At 40.3% G+C, this 21,074-nt stretch overlaps 1 long non-coding RNA gene across 2 annotated transcripts in view; it reads left to right on the top strand.

Moving 5' to 3' along the window:
* Positions 1-20,424, top strand: part of LOC122552744 (uncharacterized) — a 253,619-nt gene extending 233,195 nt beyond the window's left edge. For both annotated transcript variants that reach the window (XR_015758409.1, XR_015758410.1), the window contains exon 6: positions 18,344-20,424. This is a non-coding gene — a long non-coding RNA (uncharacterized LOC122552744). The remainder of the gene's footprint in view (positions 1-18,343) is intronic.
* Positions 20,425-21,074: the final 650 nt, after the last annotated feature.

Genomic DNA, 21,074 nt, shown 5'->3' on the forward strand with positions numbered 1-21,074 from the left:
AAGTGCAGCTGCGAAGGGAAATTTGCAGTTTGCAAGTTGACAAACTGGTGAAACTGCAGAAGATATAGAAATATGAGGCATGGTGATTGAAGTAACTCCACAAAGGTAGGTATCCTGTCACCAAGTCACACTTTATTTACACGGTGGCGCATAGTACATGGCACTGATCCAGCCCGCTCAAAGTCAGCTCATGATGTGAGTAAAACCCCTGACACTCCTGTTTATATCTGTTAGCTAGGATTCCCTGATTCCAGCTGTTACTTAGTCCAATCATTATATGCAGTCCGCCTGGCTGACTTTATCCGATCATTATAGTGATAAGATCAGAAGTGTGTGGGCACAGCAAAGGACACAATAGTTATTTAAGTTCCATGCGATTCTCAACAAAATAGCAATAGCTACTCTCTCAACTTTTATTGCTTCAAGGTCACCTGAAAATTTGTAAGCTCAAGAAATTTTACTTGATTTGAGATCCGTGAGGATACGTACAAGAAGAAGCAGCCAGTGTCTCAGAAGAGCAGTTAGGCTTATATATATCCATAAGTCTTGCCCTTTGCCCCGGTTGCAGTACAGGATCCTGTTTGCTCCAGCACCAGCCCAGCCATATCCATTCAATAGCAATATTTAGTTAGTCAGAATCAATGACATTCCAAGTACAACTGAAAAGAAGACTCTGGAAATAGGAGAAGGGGAGAGCGTAATCCCAGTTTAAAAGATCAAGAAAAATGCCATTGGCTGGCCAGCTGAGAAATGCAGTCCTCAAAGGTGCCTCAGAGTAGTAAATTATCATGCATAGACAGTGAGAATGATGTTAGTTCCATAATTAAGATGATGGAGACCTTCAGCTGTATGAGCAATTCATTGCATGAATTCTCTCTTGAGTTGTAAAACACATCAAAGGAAATGACAGCTCGTGAAAGGTTTCTATAGGAAGAAAGGGTATCAAAAGGCATTTCGAATCATACGTTCACTTCCTACAGAAGGGTGAAGCACCATCATCTGAGAAATGTTTTGGCGATAAAACCCAAAGATTATTCTCTCAGTCTTTAAAATCTGTATACTAGGCGTCCGTGTGTTGAAGTAAATTCTCATCCTTCTCCTTTTCATAGTGCAAGAAGACGGGCCGTCCCATTGAGAAATCCATTTGCCTAGTCCATTAGTACCTTTCTCAGGTACTATTAAAAACTGTTAGGCTACAGAAAGATTCTACGTCAAGTTAAACAATCTAAAATGACCTTTTAGATGCTGCAGCTGTTCAGTGACAGAGCTCTGCTGTTTATGTTGCTTCTTATGTGGTGATGGTTCTCTGGAAGGTAATTTTATATGCAGATGTTTCAGGGCAATTGTGTGGGTCCATTGGACACAAAGAGCTGAGGTGTTCTTTTGGTGGTGTCCTTCTCCTTGAATGAGGAGACCTGGGTTCAGGTCCCTCTTGCTTCAGAGTTGTGTAATAAACATCTCTGAACAGGTTGATTGGAAAATGTCTGGACACACGCACACCGCCTCCATTTGCAGGGGCCAGGCGTGTACCAGTGCCATCTGGTGATCTAATTCAGCAAATATTTTAAGTGTCATTTTATGAGGCAGTGTGTGACAACAAGAAACAAATTATGCCATTTTACTTTAACTTGCATATCGCCTTAGTCGGAAAAGGGGTAGATTTCCAAAGGAACTTTCAGGTCAATATATTAAATGAAATATCATGCAGAAAGTTATTCCCTCTAGCAGACAGTATAGAATGTTTACTATGTGGATTCTCCTAAATTAATTTAGGCCCTGTCCTTCCTGGTGCTACAAAGGGTGAAAAGTCTTGCTTCATTGGTGAGAAAGTACCACCTTCAAGATTTTGGACTTCACATCCATAAAAGGTCCCAACGGAACTCATATCATCTGAAAGTGAACGTCAATCACTTTGAATGCTTCTGTAGACATCTAAACTAAGATGCTCAATTCCTGACAGGATTGATTACTTCAGCAGTAGGATAAATTAGTCCTTCTTGAGCTGAAAACTCACAAAGATAATGTGTGGAATTTGCCACTCTCTGGCATTTGACAAGGTTCCTCATGGTAGACTGGTTAGCAAGGTTAGATTTCATGGAATACAGGGAGAACTAGCCATTTAGATACTGAACTGGCTCAAAGGTAGAAGACAGAGGGTGATGGTGGAGGGTTGCTTTTCAGACTGGAGGCTTGTGACCAGCGGTGTGGCACAAGGATCAGTGCTGCGTCCACTGCTTGTTGGCATGGCTAATTCTCCTGACCTGCACATCTTTGGATTGGATTGTGGAAGGTAACCAGATCACCTGAAGGAATCCCACGCAGACACAGGGATAATGCGCAAACTCCACACAGACAGTCGCTCGAGCCTGGAATCGAATCTGGGTCCCTGGTGCTGTGAGGCAGCAGGCTAACCACTGAGTCACCGTGTCACCTGTGTTGTGAAACTTGAAATGGTTCAGAAAAGATTTACAAGGATGTTGCCAGGGTTGGATGCTTTGAGCTATAGGGAGAGGCTAAATAGCCTGGGGCTGTTTTCTCTGAAGCATTGGAGGCTGAGGGGTGACCTTATAGAGGTTTATAAAACCATGAGGGGCATGGTTAGGATAAATAGACAAGGTCTTTTTCCCTGGAGTGGGAGAGTCCAGAACTAGAGGGCATCAGTTTAGGATGAGCGGGGAAGGGTATAAAAGGGACGTAAGGGGCAACTTTTTCACGCAGAGGGTGGTGCGTATATGGAATGAGCTGCCAGAGGAAGTGGTGGAGGCTGGTACAATGACAACATTTAAAAGGCTTGGATGGGTATATGAATAGGAAGGTTTTAGAGGGATATGGGCCAAGTGCTGACAAATGGGATTAGATTAGGTTAGGATGTCTCGGCATGTATAGGTTGGACCGAAGGGTCTGTTTCCGTGCTGTACATCGCTATGACTCTATGACTCAATGAGGCATTAGGAATGGTGAGAAAGGTGGAAAAAGACCAGAGAAAATGAAAAAATAATCAGAGTCTCAACATCAAGAAAAATATTTATGATCTTTCCCTCAAGCCTTAAGTGGTGACCAGAATCTCGCCACTGAGCAGCAACTACCTTATTTCTATACATTTGCAACTAAAGAATGCCCCAAGTCACTTTATTTATACACCGCTTCCAATTCTCCTCTCTTTCCTGAGAAACTAGACAAATTCCTGACTTGTAATTCAGAACAAGTACTTGGCATCTTATCGAATGCTTGTCCCGATCATCGTCCAGCTGCTTCTACACAATAGAGTTCCATGGCCTCCTCAATCCTGCATCCATATAGGCTGGGGTCAGTGAACCATCAGCCTCACCATATCATTGTATCTGCTCCTAGTCCAACCCACACACCAGTTTAACCTGACAACATTTTTCTTTGGTACTCAGAGACTCCTATGACATACATGCTTCTGCCAGATCATTTTGCGTGCAGGGCCACACATGCATCTGCACATGATTCTTAACTGTGTTTCTTAACACTCACACTGTTTGCATTTACTTGGAGACTTCTAACTGTCTACTGCTGCATGCACACTCACTGACTTCAGCAGTGATTTATGGGCTGCCATTCTCTGTGTGACTCCCATTGCTTTCTCAGCGCAGAGTCTTCAGTGCTCAGTTAGAGGCTGCCAGCATCTGTGTTTGCACTGATGTTTAGCTCACTGAATGCATAGGGAACACTGAACAGCCAAAGTGGAGTCACTGTGTAATGCCTTGCAACATCAACCTCACATCTGCATGTGCCAACAGCTTACGTGGCAATCACATTCTTCAGTCAAATGTGTGGAAGTCAAAAGGGAGCAGTTCTTAGAGGGGTGAAAGGAGACTATATTCGATCAGGGAAAGCTGCCAGAATCACTTAAGCAGTTCATGCCGATCACAAATAAGTCAGTCAGGATGCAGTATAGACATCACTTGAGGGACTGGATCATGCTCTATCAGGGTGATCTTGTAAAGTCAGTCTAGGGAAGTGGATCATTGTCAGTCCTGGGGGATTAATGATCAAAGGGGGATATCTATGGACTCCTGGAGTAAACAGCCAATTCAGGCTGGGATGGGCTCCTTTATGTTTGGTCTCTGAGGACATGGTGACAATGATAGGGGACAATTATAATTGGTACTGTGGGGCACCAAAATAAACAGAAGGGGATAGATGCTCCTGGGATCTCCAGAAGAGGGCTTCAAACAGGCTTTTAACTGGGGCAGGTATAGAGCTGAGGACATGGGAATTTCTAAAGTCCATAGCCCCAGTGGGTAAAATTGGGGACATTGGGAAACAGCAGCACAAACCCTAGCTGAAGTCTTGGTCCATGCTGGCTGTGTCTGGCCCTGTATACTGGTCTACATCAGCCCCTCCCACCAGTACTTTCAGATCTGTCTGTGAAGTGTGGAGTGAGCTTTTATTTCTCTGGGTCATGTCCTTAAGATAATGGTCCAGCACCACTATATGAGGAGCAGCTATTGGCTTGCAGCGCCTGCAGTGATGTGTAGCTGGGCGTTGAATAAGGTGCCAGTGCTATTAACACTGGAAGGTCATGGTAGCAGTAAGCGCTTCCTCCCTTCTGTCATGTGATTCATGAAAAGTGGTGCCTAGGAGCCTGCTTGAAGAATTAATGAGGGGAATTGCAGAAGATTGCAAAAGTCATTCTGAGCCATGGTGGACTGGGCACCATGAATCTCACTCGACAAAATGCTCTGACTGAAGATGGGAACATTTTACCCAGACTCTGAATATTCGAACATTGGCGACTCAGTCAGGAAAATGTATGTGATCAGAAAAATGCAAGTCTTAAACGTAAGTCATACTCCACATACAATACTGTTCTCCACTTCAATGCTGCAATTTGGAATGCATCAGCAACTTCCATTGTAAAGCTGCTGCCAGGATGCTTTACATACTGGGACAGACACCCAACTCATGGATTTAACTGAGGTGCATCTCAGGGTTCCTCACTCGCTGTCTTAGCACATGCTCACTTTGCACCTACTGTGATGTTCACTGCAACTCTGCTTTGCTTTATTGTACTTTGCCATCTCATTGAGAACTTAAAGGCTCACAGTCCTTCTGTCTTGCCTTACCTTTGAGGTCAAGGAATGCTTGGAGATCCTAGCAGTCGTGGATATATCTACCATTCCTGAGTGGATGATAACATGAGCTGGACACCACAGAGACATGGTACAGAGCTATTGAGGCAAGCTGTAGAGAACAGTGTGAAAAAACCCATTAGCCTTACAAAAAGATATCCTCCATGAAACTCCCTGAAATGTCTGGTAAAATTCAACCCATTTTATTTTTAATCCTATTGCCCAAATGTCCTGGACACAAAAAACAGAACAAATCCAACTCAGCCAATTATTGCAACATCAGTCTACTGTCGATCATTAGTAAAGTGATGGAAGGTGTCATCAACAGTGCTATTAAGCAGCACCTGCTCAGCGATACCCAGTTCGAGTTCCATCAGGGCCACTCAGCTTCTGACTTCATTACAGCCTTGGTTCAAACATGGACAAAAGAGCTGAATTCCAGAGGTGAGCTGAGAGTGACAGTCATTGACATCAAGGCTGCATTTGACCAAATGTGGCATCAAGGAGTCATAACAAAACCCGAATCAATAGGATTCCATGGAAAACCCTCTGCTGGTTGGAGTCATACCTAACACATAAGAAAATGGTTGTGGTTGTAGGAGGTCAGTCATCTCAGCTCCAGGACATCTCAACAGGAGTTCCTCAGTATAGAGTACTAGCAATCTTCAGTTGCTTCATCAATGACCTTCCTTCCATCATAAGATCAGAAGTAGGATATTTGCCGATGGTTGCACCATGTTTAGTACCACTCAAGACTCCTCAAATACTGAAGCAGTTCATGCCCAAATGCAGCAAGACTTGGACAATATCCAGGCTTGGGCTGATGGGTGGGAAGTAACATTTGTGCCAAACATATGCCAGGCAATGACCATTTCCAATACGAGACAATCTAACCACTGCCAATTGACATTCAATGATGTAACTATCACCGAATGCCCCACTATCAATGTTCTGGGGCTTACCATTGACCAGAAATTGAACTGAACTCATCAGATAAACACAGTGCCTATAAGTGCATGTCAGAGGCAAGGAATACTGAAGTGAGTAACTCACTTTTTGCCTCTCCAAACTCTGTCCACCACTTGCAATGCACAAGTCAGAAATGTGATGGAATACTCCCCACTTGCCTGGATGGGTGCAGCACCAACAACCCTCAAGAAGCTTGACACCATCCAGGACAAAACAACCCACTTATTTGGCACCACATCCACTCCCTCCACCACCAACACATAGTAGTAGCAGCAGTGTATACTATCTACAAGATGCTCTGCAGAAATTCATCAAAGATCCTCAGACAGCACTTTCAAACTCCATGACCACTTCCAACCAGAAGGATAAGGGCAACAGATTTATGGGATCAGCATCATATGTAAGTTCCTCTCCAAAACATTCACCATTCTGACTTGGAAATATCTTGCAATTCCTTCAGTATCATTAGGTCAAAACCCTGAAATTCCCTCCCTAATGGCTTTGAAGGTTCACCTACAGCAGTTCAAGAAGGAAACTCACTGTTGTCAGGTGTGGGTTGCCAGTGAAATGGCTGTCCCCTCCAAAGTGAAAGCAATTTAGAATGAAAAATTAAAGTTTTACCTTGGAGGCAATGTAGGACCTAGATTTTACTCTTTGTTCAATCAGTATAATTATTCTCTGGTTGTCTTCTCACCCAGAGTCTGAGCTGGGAGTTTCCCATGTTTGTTGTCAGATAAGTATAGTACAGCATGAAGAAATATTTGACAACATCTTGGTGTGGACAGCCAATTGGGTTACATTGATCGTCTTGACATGCACTACCATTGAAAATCCAGGTGGATAGCTTTCCAAAAAAGCCCCAAATGTTGTAGTTCATCGACTTAGTGACTGCGAGTACATCTTCTGACTCAGCTTTCTTTGAAGAGTGTCTTCCATTTCAAAGCAAAGGAAAATAGTTTTACTTCTGAAAATCTAGACATGTAGATGTCAGCCACTGGACTCCATCTCTCATGCAACTCAACCAACATAGTATCTTTTTCTAGGTTGCCTCTTCTTCTAAATATGTAAGAAAGGGGCTTTCCATGGGGAAACTCATTAGTATCGTAGCAGTGCTAAGGGTAAGACATACTTTTTAAATTAGCAGTAGCTTCCATTGAAGTTGATAATAGATTGACATTCATAAAACAAACCTAGAGTCAAGTCTTTGTCCCTTATTTATTTATTAAAAGCAGCTAACCTGAGTAATACAGATTGCAGTATTTGGCTCTGATATTCATGCATCTGGTTCTGGCCCGAGGCTAGAGACTCCATTCTGGCAACAGTGTCTTTTGCAGTGCAAGCAAGGTTACAAACCTTTTGCCAAGCAACTAAATCTACTGCGAACGCTGAACATTTTGGGACTTGCCAGAACAATAATGCAAGTCAATGTTTCAGTTCTGCTGGGGGAGCAATAGCAAAGTGACGTTGTATGCTGCAGCCTCTGTCCTGGGACATGTGTACCATAGTTTATTTCTGCAAAGAACCATCCAATATTGTACATTTTTGTGTTAATCGTTTTGTGATTCCAGGCTGCTCAGAAAACATTGACAATATTAATCAATCTATATGCATAAAGCAGGTGTCCATTGCTTTAGCTGACAAAGTAAATTTCTTCATCACTTTCTTGATACACAGCTAAAAGTACTTTTCCTAAATTGCATTCCTGGTCTTCCTAGCTCCAGATTTTGTAAAATATTCCAGTCTTCTTGTCAGTTAGTGCTGGATACTGCTAGGAAAGTTCAGCACATAAGAAGTGGTGATTGCTGCATGCCTGGTCACAAATGCGATCAACGCCCATGCTTGCCATATCAGGAATTTAATAGGTTAGTACTTGAAAAATTCTATGCTGTGAAAATACTTAGTTGTTCCAGTTCCTTCTCCTAAAATCTTCTTATCCTAGCGTTATCTTAATAAACTATTCTGCAGTCTTCATCACCTTACTGTTCTTATCAAGGATTGTCACCCAAAGGTTGGCACAGTTCTTGCTGTGGACTAGGTGATTATTTGGATTGGTTTAGCATTGTGCTTTGTACTCAATGGCTCGACTGAATAAATCTCAGATCCCTACAACTGTGAAAATGTGATTTCTTTTACAGCTTTATTAACTTGTCCTCCCATTTATAAAGATTTGTAGGTTTGAAACTCTAAGTCACTCTGTTCCTCAATTCTTTTAATATTGAAGATTTACTATTCAGTGCATATTTAATTTCTTTATTCTTTTTCTCAAAATGAATCACCTTTTTCTCCCAAAACGTATCATGTCACACTTTGTATTTTAAGATTACATCTGGCATCCAACTGCCGAATCTATTAATTGTGCATGTCCTCCTCTTCACAGTTACTACACTCCACTGGGTAAGGCATATTATTGGTGTTGCAGAATTGTGTGGAAGAGAAAATAATGTGGCAGTATGATTAAAAGTAGCAACAAAAATGTCAGTAGAAATTCTGTTATCCAGAACGGGAAGTGTTTAAATCTGAAATGGCTACATTTTGAAATGGCAGCTTGTGGATCAATGAAATGACAGCTGGTCACATTGGTAAAGGAGCCTTTCCCTTCTCTCATTTCCCAGGACCCCACTTGCCTAACTCTGACCTGCACAGTGTGCTCTATTCAGCCACAATCCCAAACAGACTATTCATTATCGATAAATTTAAAGTATATTTCTTCTCATATGGTAGTGTGCCTCCATGAATGAGTCAGCTAAATATGCCAAGAAGGCAGACCATAAGCACCTGCTCAAGAGCAATTAGGAATGGATGATAAATGTTGGTTTTACAGCAGCACTCCCAACTGATGACTTAATTTTTAAAAATTTGTAGTTACAGTAGACTTAAACAAAGAGATTTTGATTTTTTTTTAAAAAGAAAATAACTGTTAATCTCATTGATTTGCTTTGTTAAATACAAACGGAAATCTCCCTCTTGTGCATTGGTAATAAAGGAAAGAAACAATTAACATGTAATTCAAGACATGCAAGTCAGCCTCAAAAGTGATGCTATAACTTTTGTCCTTCAGTCAGCCTGTCATGCTCAGTTTGGTCATGACAAAGTTCAATATTAATTTTCATTCAAAGTTTCTGCTGCAATTTGATCCTCTGTTTTATATTTTTGGTTATTTGCTGGCCTGATTGCTTACAATATCTGGTAAAGCTGTCCTCGCTGCGGCTTGATTGAAGGCACAGTATTTGATGTTTTTAAATATGTATAGAAAACCAATATGAACAACAACTTGCACCTATATAGCACTGTTCAGCCTTAAACCTCTCAAAGCAGTTCACAGGAACATGAGTGCTGATTAGAAATATCACATAATTTTATATAAAATAAACTGATTTTAGAATCAGCAACTATTTTGTTGTTGCCTCCAGTGTTCTGAATTTTCTGCATTCAAAGTGATTTACTGTGCTTTGTAGAACTGTTTTTACTAGAAGTAGTTCTGAAATATAAAGGGTGCTATGGAGGTTAGTGACTTTGTAAGGGTATAAAGAGATAGAACTTTACACATTGAAAATTTGGAGTTTTTACAATCATATATTTTGTTCTTCTACATCTTAGTGTTGCACCTTCACTAGAAAAATTGCAAACAGAAGTATCTGGATAGGTTATAGTGCAAGAATTAGTCATATATCAGTGAACCTATTTTATAAGTAACGCACCTGCACAAATCGTTTAATCACATCAAATATCAGCCCTTCTCTGATTGACAATCATGTTGGTATATGATGTTGAGATGAATAATTTGTCAGCATCTGTGTGACAAAAACTTCCCATACACAAAGACGTAAGAGCATTGGTAAAGCCTTGTCTCAAGTTTCATTTTGGCCTTGCATGCTTCAACTTGTGTCTCTCTTGCCCTAAATGTGGAAGATGAGACAGACTCTATTTCACTTTGTTGATTGACTGTTGAATGGACTTAGCTAAATAGCTTTATCATCTTGAGACTCTCGTACCAACTTAACACCCTGTCAAAGGACATAAGTGTATTTGTTCAGGAATTATGTCAATAATGAAATGAAGCTTTCAACACCATGGTGCAAACTGACTTTCTTCATTTGTACTGAACATTGTTCTGATATAAAAGGAAATGCTGTGCAAAAAGCTAAAACACTTAGTAATAGGTATATATCAAAAGGTGAAAAATGATTTTGCAATTTCTGTTGTGGACTGTTAATGATTGGATGCTGACACAGCATCTTAGGGTTTTAAAGCCCCGTGAGTGTGGTATTCAGAGATATGTGCCCCCAACCCTCTGTATGAGTGTGTGTGTGTGTGTTTTTTTCAGGGTTGCTTTGGGGTTGGGTGGCTCATACATAAGGGAATCAAAGATCAAAATTCCTTGCACAATCATGTCAAGAGGAGCCTTGCCACTTGTATGGAGAAGTTCAATTAGCTGCCTTCCTTATGCATCAGATGTAAGTTGTTTTCTTACACTTAAATAAATTAGTCAAAAAGGATGATACATTTTTTAAAATACAATGGCTAGCCACTGTATATGCAGTGCATTTTCATGTAACTTCAGTGTGTAATCGGATAAAGGGCTGGAAGTCCTTTGGGAAGGTTTTTCAAATGAAAAATCAAGGAAAGGTTGACAAGCTTAGTCTCTTATTCCTCGAAAAAGACTGGTAGTGAGTGACCTATTAAAGGCATTTAAAATAATGAAATATCTTTAATGCATGGATACAGAGAGAACAGGTCTCTTCCTGTGTGAAACAGGATAACTAGATGTCATTAATAAAAGATAATCACCAAGAAAACCAATAGGGAATTCAGAAGAAACTTTTAATCCAAAGAATGGTGGGACTTCATACTTCAGGGAGTGGTTGAAGTAGGTTGTATGGATGCAATGAGGGGAAAGCATATGAAAGAAGGGAATAAATGGGTTTTTGATTTAGATAAGAGAAGGCTCACATGGAACATAAACAACTGCATGGACAGTTTGGGATGAATGGCCTGTTTCTATTTATATATCGTATGTAATAGTTTATAAAATTTGAAGAGCCCAAAGCAGGTAATACAAGGATCATCACCCCCATTGAAGAGATCTGTGTTTAACCTACTTAATATGCCTATTATGGATAAATGTTAATTTTTATCTGATTACTCACATGTTATAGGCCTTGGGACATTTCGTAACATGTAAGTTATAGTGTGAATTTCCATGTGGTAAAATACTCTGTTATATAATACTCATACAGTCATAGAATCATAGAGATGTACTCCACGGAAACAGACCCTTCGGTCCAACTCGTCCATGCCCAACCCAATCTAGTCCCACCTGCCAGCACCCAGTCCATATCCCTCCAAACCCGTCCTATTTATACACCCATCCAAATGCCTTTTAAATGTTGCAATTGCACCAGCCACCACCACTTCCTCTGGCAGCTCATTCCATACACGTAGCACACTCTGCATGAAAAAGCTGCCCCTTAGGTCTCTTTTATATCTTTTCCCTCTCACCCTAAACCTATGCCCTCTAGTTCTGGGCTCCCCCACACCAGTGAAAAGACTTTGTCTATTTATCCATACCCCTCATAGTTTTGTAAACCTCCATAAGGTCATCCCTCAGCCTGCTACGCTCCAGAGAAAACAGCCCCAGCCTGTTCATTCTCTCTCTATAGCTCAAATCCTCCAACCCTGGAAACATCCTTGTAAATCTTTTCTGAACCCTTTCAAGTTTCACAACATCTTTCTGATAGGAAGGAGACCAGAATTGCATGCAGTATTCCAGCAGTGGCCTATACAATGTCCTGTATAGCCGCAACATGACCTCCCAACTCCTGTACTCAATACTCTGACCAATAAAGGAAAGCATACAAAATGCCTTCTTCACCATCTATCTACCTGCAACTCCACTTTCAAGGAGCTCAGAACCTGCACTCCAAGATCTCTTTGTTCAGCAACACTCCCTAGGACCTTACCATTAAGTGTATAAGTCCTGCTAAAATTTGCTTTCCAACATGCAGCACCTCGCATTTATCTGATTAAACTCAATCTGCCACTTCTCAGCCCATTGGCCCATCTGGTCCAGATCCCGCTGTAATCTGAGGTAACCTTCTTTGCTGTCCACTACACCTCCAATTTTGATGTCATCTGCAAACTACCTAACTATATCTCTTACGCTCTCATCCAAATCATTTATATAAGTGACAAAAAGTAGAGGACCCCCCCAGTTACTAGTGGTGTACCGCAAGGGTCAGTGTTGGGTCCACTGCTGTTCGTCATTTTTATAAACGACCTGGATGAGGGCGTAGGAGCGTGGGTTAGTAAATTTGCAGACGACACTAAGGTCAGTGGAGTTGTGGACAGTGACGAAGGATGTTGTAGGTTACAGAGAGACATTGATAAGCTGCAGAGCCGGGCTGAGAGGTGGCAGATGGAGTTTAATGCGGACAAGTGTGAGGTGATTCACCTTGGTCGGAGTAACTGGAATGCAAAGTACTGGGCTAATGGTAAGATTCTTGGTAGTGTAGATGAACAGAGAGATCTCGGTGTCCAGGTACACAGATCCTTGAAAGTTGCCACCCCAGTTTTCAGGGTTGTTAAGAATGCATACAGTGTTTTAGCTTTTATTAATAGAGGGATCGAGTTCCGGAACCATGAGCTTATGCTACAGCTGTAAAAAAACTCTGGTGCGGCCGCACTTGGAGTATTGTGTACAGTTCTGGTCACCACATTATAAGAAGGATGTGGAAGCTTTGGAAAGTGTGCAGAGGAGATTTACTAGGATGTTGCCTGGTATGGAGGGAAGATCTTATGAAGAAAGGCTGAGGGACTTGAGGCTGTTTTCATTGGACAGAAGAAGATTGAGAAGTGAGTTAATAGAGACATATAAGATAATCAGAGGGTTAGATAGGGTGGGTAGGGAGAGCCTTTTTCCAAGTATGGTGACGGCGAGCACGAGGGGGCATAGCTTTAAATTGAGGGGTGATAGATATAGGACAGATGTCAGAGGTAGTTTCTTTACACAGAGAGTAGTAAGGGTATGGAATGCTTTGCCTGCAACGGTAGTAGATTCACCAACTTTAAGTATATTTAAGTCATCATTGGACAAGCATATGGACATACATGGAATAGTGTAGGTTAGATGGGTTTCAGATTGGTGTGACAGGTCGGCTCAACATCGAGGACTGAAGGGCCTGTACTGCGCTGTTATGTTCTATGTTCAGGACCCAGCACCAATCCTTGTGGCACTCCACTGGTCACAGGTCTCCAGTCTGATAAACAATCCTCCACCACCACCCTCTGTCTTCTATCTTTGAGCCAGTTCTGTATCCAAATGGCTAGTTCTCCCTGTATTCCATGAGATATCTAACCTTGCTAACCAGTCTCCTATGGGGAACCTAGTCGAACGCCTTGCTGAAATCCATAAAGATCACATCTACCGCTCTGCCCTCATCAATCCTCTTTGTTACTTCTTCAAAAAACTCAATCAAGTTTGTGAGACATGATTTCCCACACACAAAGCCATGTTGACTATCCCTAATCAGTCCTTGCCTTTCCAAATACATGTACGTCCTGTCCCTCAGGATTCCCTCCAACAACTTGTCCACCACTGAAGTCAGGCTCACTGGTCTATAGTTCCCTGGCTTGTCCTTACCACCTTTCTTAAACAGTGGCACCACGTTAGCCAACCTCCAGTCTTCCAGCATCTCACCTGTGACTATCAATGATACAAATATCTCAGCAAGAGGCCCAGCAATCACTTCCCGAGCTTCCCACAAAGTTCCAGGGTACATCTGATCAGGTCCTTGGGATTTATCCACTTGTATGCATTTCAAGACATCCAGCACTTCCTCCTCTGTAATATGGACATTTTTCAAAATGTCACTATCTATTTCCCTACATTCTACATCTTCCATGTCCTTTTCCACACTAAATACTGATGCAAAATACTTGTTTAGTATCTCCCCCATTTTCTGCAGCTCCACACAAAGGCTGCCTAACTGATCTTTGAGGGGCCCTATTCTCTCCCGAGTTACCCTTTTGTCCTTAATGTCGTTGTAAAAACCCTTTGGATTTTCCTTAATTCTATTTGCCAAAGCTATCTCATTTCCCCTTTTTGCCCTCCTGATTTCCCTCTTAAGTAAACTCCTACTGCCTTTGTACTGTAGGCTAAAAGTTGGATTGCTTCTGTTTTCAGAGATTGGAATACTCAATCATGCTGAGACCCGCTAAGGTAGGCATTGTGCAAACGTTCTGTTGTCTACTCATTCAAATTATTGTAGCATTCAGCCAAGTGTGACCAACACTACTGCTTGGCTAAATGCTCAATAGGAAGCTTAGCTTTGTGCGTGGCAAACACATGTTTCAGCTAGCCTGAACTTCTTAAAGTGGAGCTTTACTCGCCTGACAAAAGCTGCTGCTGACTGCTTGTGATACAAAGGAGTCCAGAAGACGCAACAGTCAAATCAATGGGCTAGGATAGCAGCTATGTTTCTATGGGAGGACAGGAGGCCCTCAAGCAACACCCTGAGAAGGCAATAGAGGCAGGTAGCCAAAATTGTCAACTCTGAAGTCTGACTCGAAAGACCTGGCAGTTCTGTTGAGAGACATTCAGTAACTTTATTCAGATTATCAAAAGATTTGTAAATTTATCATTGAATTGCAACTTCTACCCATCATATCATCAACAGTTATTTCAATGCATTATCTCTAGCCATAGGACTCAGTTTAATCCTAACACACTTCCAATGAGGCCAAATCATACCCATTGGTTGCAGTCTCTCCGGTGAGTCTGCTGTTAGAAGCACATCATTCAAACAAATTAGAATGCACTCGCTGATGTTCTTGGATAATGCATTTGGGGATAAAGGGATCAAAAAATATAGGGGAAAGTAGTAACGGGCTAATGAGTTGGATGGTCAGATATGACAATAATACATTTTTCAGGCTTGAAGTGCTGAAAAGCTTACTCCTGTTTCTATTTTCTATACTTCTGTGCTTCTTCCCTCTCTCTCGCAGGACAAAATGGCCTATTGTTTGGTCCAGAATTGAAGGAGAACAGGCAGATCAGCATCTAAACTTGAACTCTGCTCAGCATTCTGACAGTATGCTCCTAAAACAGCACCTTCTCATATCCTACCTAACCCTCATCCTGCTATCTAGCAAGCCACAGATCATGTGACTTTTTTTCCTATCCCAACTACCTTTCCTCACTATGACTCTTGCCTTATAATCAGGAACTACATCCAGGACAACCCTTTCTGCTTCATGAGGAAGACTGAGAGCTGTACCACTTCTCAGATAATTTTACATTATTAATTGATCAGAATTTTGGAACTACCAGCTCAGGTACATACCTTGAAAGGCATCCTACTTTCTGGGGAATGGTAGTCAACTCCATGGCAAGACTGTCACTATCTCATATTCCATTGCAGCACAGATGAAATGTTTTCAACATTACAACCCTGGAGTGAAAGCTGTGATGAAGCCCGTGACATTCATGATTGGTGCCATACAGACTACAGCCGTCTTGGCTGAGGATCTCTATAACAGATTTCCAAGCTTATTGAGGCACTGCTCTTACAGAGTGGCAGTGGCTCCACAGAGTGTAAAAGTACAGTTCTCCCTGAGGATGATGGCATTCATGCCCCATCGCTGCCACTGCACCAATGCCTTTGCAGTAGCTTGACAGCTCATCAGTTCAGATTACTGTCACCATTGCCAAGGTAGTCAGTCTGAAGACAGAATATCAAGATTCAGAACAGCTTCGTGCCGTTTAAAGTCTCCCCCAATAAAAATTAACTTGATCTGCGATCTGTGGAAATTGTGAATTTATATCTTTCTATTGGTTGCTTGCTGGATTGGAACAGCTTCTCCAGTTGTGCATAAGTAGTTATGATCCCAGCAGATATTATTACTGGATAATTTGTGTAGGGTTGATAGATTTTTTTGTATTTATTTTTAATTTACCAGATGGTCTTCCACTGAAACAAAGGTCTACAATGCTGAAGATTTGGTTTTAACAGTAAACAGAACTTTAGTATATATAAAAAATGAAGACGAAATAGAATAAATCAAACTATATATGTGTAACACAATATTGAATATTTGAAACATACAGTAAAATACAGTATTCCATCCATCCTACCAGCATCCTTTAAAGGTCTCAAGCACCTCTCTTTATCACATCTGTAGAGTTTCACTTAACTGTAGCTTACCATGCCTAGTTTTGATAATCTCTTCCATGAGTATTCACATAACTGAGCTTAGAGTTTCTCAGTTTCAAATAACATCTTCAGGGTTTTAACCAAACACTTCTGGTCTGGATTTTCAAGCTAAACTCCTTACATTGAGGTGACCTATTTTCTAGCAGTTCTAAACTACATCCGTTCTTCATCAGAAATTGTTTTCACATTTAACTTTCACCAGGACATCTGCAAACTGAAAGCAAAAATCTTTCCAAATGGTAGGTGATTCTTAGGCAAAAACAAAATAAATGTTTGATCCTTCTAGCTGAAAGAAAGCAAATGTCCTTCAATCTTTATTTTGTCCACTTCTAAAACTTGCGCATTACCAAATACATTCCCATTACTACTCTAGGAAATCTCTTTTTCATACTGATTATTGAAAAAAATCTGATAGCTCCGGAAATACTGACAGTTAATCATTAAACACATCACACACATAAATCAAAACCCACAAGTCACTAGTTCAAAATCCAATATCTAAAATAAATGATGGTTACATTGTAAAGCACATATATAACAAACACCATATTTACAATAGTGCGTACAGTTGAGTCAGTATATTTTGTTATTTGCTTCCAAAAGGTACAATTTAGGTGACATCTCCTCTAACCCTAACACTAACCCTATTGCAGGTTCCAAGTTGTCACTGGGATTATTCTTGTTGAGAGTAGTGAAGATTTACACCAATTGGTCATCCAACTGTAGTAACAGGTTGCCAGTTTTTCCAGAATGAAATTCAGCTTTCTACCATTACATCTAAATTTGTCGTTCACACCCATTACTACTTCTGGCTAAAGTAGCATTGTTGCCATTGGAGGAGTAGTATTGGATGCAGCGTGGCATTAGTCTTTGTATGAGATTAGTCTTCATGCCTTCAGAAGGTTTGTTTCTCCGTTTGAGAATTGCCTTGTATACATTTGATTCCTTTGTAATTTCTCTGGTGATTTTTACTCCCACCTCAGTCTTTCAATGTGACAGGAGATGATGTGAAAATCATATATGATGTTGTATTTCCCAAACCTTTGTGAACCACCAGAATGCTTTGCTAATAAACTAAAGGTTATTACCACTATCACAATGTCAAGAATGCCGTAATAACCAAAGAATGATTTCATGTTGTCTTGTTTAGTTGATATCATTAGAGGTACTTCACTGGTTGATGTACTCCTTGTTTTCATGGCTTAGGTTTGTTCAGTAGAACATTCCTCTTGCCTTCCTCAGACTCAAGTAAAGTCTTTGGTCTCTTGCATGAATGCACTTTAACATTTATTCTCTCAACTCCTGAGAGATAATGATTTTATTACTTTTGTATAATATGCTATATTGGGCTGTCAATTCACTTCTGCATGGCTAATGTATACTTATAATCACAGGAATGTCCTTGCTGTTTCCAGGCCTTTCATTACAACTTCATGCAACACTGATTGAGAGTGGCATCTTGTTGGCTAGTTGGCTTGATTTGGGCATAACTGTCTCTGCTAGATTGATGACTTTCACAGTATGTTAAACTGTAGCTTCATGTTGGACATTGCCATGCCATTCTCTATTTCATAGGGAGTGCTAAAAATTAATGAACATTTTTCCGTTATGAAAATGTTCAGAAGCAAAGAGAATAGCCAAACACTGTATCTCAGTATGAGCATTTATGCCCTGGATGTAATGGTTATCCTTACCAAATACGCACTACTTTAAGTCCAATTCACTGGTGTCACATGCAGAGTGACTTTATCACTTACATCATAGTATTTCAGCACTGGCATTGCTATCACTAGTTGTTTGATTTTATTAAATGCACATTTCTTGCAGTAAGTTGATGTAGTGGGTCATATTCTGACGATGAATTGGGGGTTATGAATTTTGCTCAGTTGTTGATGAATTCAACAAATTATTGTGTTGTTTTTATATTGGTTGGTTAATGCATTGCTTATTTGTCTCTCACGTGTATGTGATTCAGACAAATACAGACAAATACTGCTGTCAGTATGTGACCTATGTACTTGACTTTGGTTATTTTTAATTGTAATTTTTATTATTCAACTTCAGGTTCACGTGGCAAGCTATGTCGAGCAATCGTATCAGATTTCAATTGTGGTCAGCCATGACTTCATCTGTTGTATTTCCACATCCAGAAACTAGCAGATCATCCATTATAACTTCCACAGAGGAAGCAACCTCATTCTTCCCTTTTAGTTAGAACATTTGATCAATAATGTTTTTACCTATTTTTCCACTCATAACTATTTTCAGAGCCATATCATCTCATCCTGCCTGTGTATGAAGGTGTGCATGTTTGGAATAAAAGAGATATAGTTTAATTTGGTATGGGTTCTTAATTGATAAGCAGTTTGGCCACATGCTTAAAGCATTGGCTTGTTTCCAATACACAAGTTACTTTTGAGTTTACTGAAGAAACCTGACAACAGTTTGCTTTGCTTGAGGTAATAATAAATTGAGTTTTTCCAGCAATTTCTGATTTATACTTACGGTATTGTTGTGAAGTAATGAGCCTTTTCCATGTGAACTCCTACTTTCAGAGTTTTAACAAAGTTAGGGAGCTTGGTGTGGGATGATTGGACATAGGCAATGTGTGATTGGACTTAAGGTGTTAGTGAAGGACAAAAGGACAGAGATCAGGATTCTCATATTACAAAAATAAGGTGGCATTGGAAATAGCTAAAACTTTCTAAAGGTAGAGGAAAAGTTTACAAGATTTAAGTAAAGCTAAGCTAATAGAATTGGCAAAGAAGTTAAAGATATAATTTCGTGTACAAGCGAAGAATGCAGAGATAATTGAAGTACTGGCAGGGCATTTAGGATTGGTGGAAATATATGAGAGAATAGGTACTCCAAATAATGAGTCACTGAGTTAGTCTTAGCTGGGTAATGTTTAAATCAATTTGAACATGAAAAAGAAATGAAGCAGTTCGGAACAGAATTCCAACTAGAAGTGAGGAACATCAGAACTCAAAATTAACTGAATTGAACTTGAACAAAAAGCTTATATGTTATGAAATTCTTTATGTTGTGACACTCTCTGTGAGGGAATTTTCCCCATGAAGTGATACTCCATGTGAGGTAGTACTGTTTATGGGGTGAGTTCGTGTGTGATATGGTGCTCACTGTGTCATGATATTCACTGTGATTCTCTGTGTTATACTTGATCATTTTATACTCTTTGTGATGTGATACTCTCTGTGACAGGATACTCTCTTTGGTGTGATAGCCTATGTACTATGACACCCCTTATGTTACAAAGCTGTTTGTTTTGTAATATTCATTGTGACGTGATGTTCTCTCATTTGTGGTACTCTCTTTGGTGGGATATTCTCTGTGATGTTATACCCTGTATGCTGTAGTACCCTCTATGATTTACTACTCTCTGTGATCTAATAGTCTGTGAGATAATGCTGATACTCTCTGTGAGGTAATAAACTGTGTTGTCACACGCATTGTGATGCAATGCTCCATGTGATGTAATAGTGCATGTCATGTAATACTACCTTTGGTGTGATATTCTGTGATGTAATAATCTATGTGATGCAATACGCTCTGTGATGTAATAATCTCTGTGAAATAATAATTTCCATGTTGTAATAATCTCTGTGATGTAATAATCACTGCATTGCGAGTGTCACTGACTTTTGGTGTGATACTCTGCGTTATGATGCCCTGTGTATTATGCAACTTTGTATTGTGATATTCTGTGATGTAACACTCACTATTTTGTGTTGCTCCATGTATTTTAATACTCTCTGTGATATAATACTGAAAGAGGTGTGACATTCTGTGATGTGATGCCCTGTGTGATGTGATAATCTTGTCTGTGGTGTAATATTCTCTGAGCTCTATTATTGTTTCTAATGTGATAGTCTGTGTGACGTGATATATGTGTGATGTGGTACACTGCAGTTTCACTTTCTTTAACATATTTTCTAATGTGCTGCATCTCTGTTTGGAAATATGTTCTATATTTTATTGACTTTGACATGAGTATTTGTTTTACCAGCTTTCACCACAGTGGACACTTGTATAGATTGCTCATGGGAAGCTTATGATTTCATACTTGGGGAGATGGTCCATTAAACAGAGGAAACACCTAAACGATAGGTATTGTGTGTTATTGAATAAAGAGTTTACATTTCAAATAATTCATCAAGGGATACATAAGGAATTAATTTTTCAATTTTTGGTTAGGTTGAAAGTAATAGAACCCCTTTGGTTAGCATAAACTGTATTTGTTTCCTCACAAGTATTTGAGAGTAACTTTAGCCTCTAAAACTTAGTCTTTCTGAAAAAAATGTAATTAAAGAGGAGAATATAGAGATCTTGTTTTTACTAGTATGTGTTTCCATTTGAAAGTTGCCAGAATCTAGCTGAAAATGACCCTATTTTTGTGCAAGGAATTGGAACTTGTCAACACTTATTGTGGTATTCAGAAGGGTTGCATGACATTGCAGTGAATTCAATCACTAGAATGTTGTGTGGGGATGTTTAGAGGTGGGATGGGGGGGAGGGTAGAGTCGCAGGTTTGATATTCCACTCCAATAAATTCATGATCTGGCTGCGCTGCAATGAGGGATTGCCAAGTGGAGATCAGGTGCTTTCCCAGGGGATGTGGGGGATGAGAAGGAATAGGAAGTAGGGAAAGAAACACCCTCAGGCATATGTCACATATTCTCTGATAGTTGCATTGTCAAAGACCTGGAAGCAGCTTGCTAGCTCATCCGCCCTTTCAGACATAGTCAGTGCATGACCCGGAAAACCTGGGAAGCAG

This window comes from Chiloscyllium plagiosum, unplaced genomic scaffold (genome assembly GCF_037043375.1).
Source record: "Chiloscyllium plagiosum isolate Xiang-an unplaced genomic scaffold, Cpla_swu_hap1 HiC_scaffold_10, whole genome shotgun sequence".
Lineage (NCBI taxonomy): Eukaryota > Metazoa > Chordata > Chondrichthyes > Orectolobiformes > Hemiscylliidae > Chiloscyllium > Chiloscyllium plagiosum.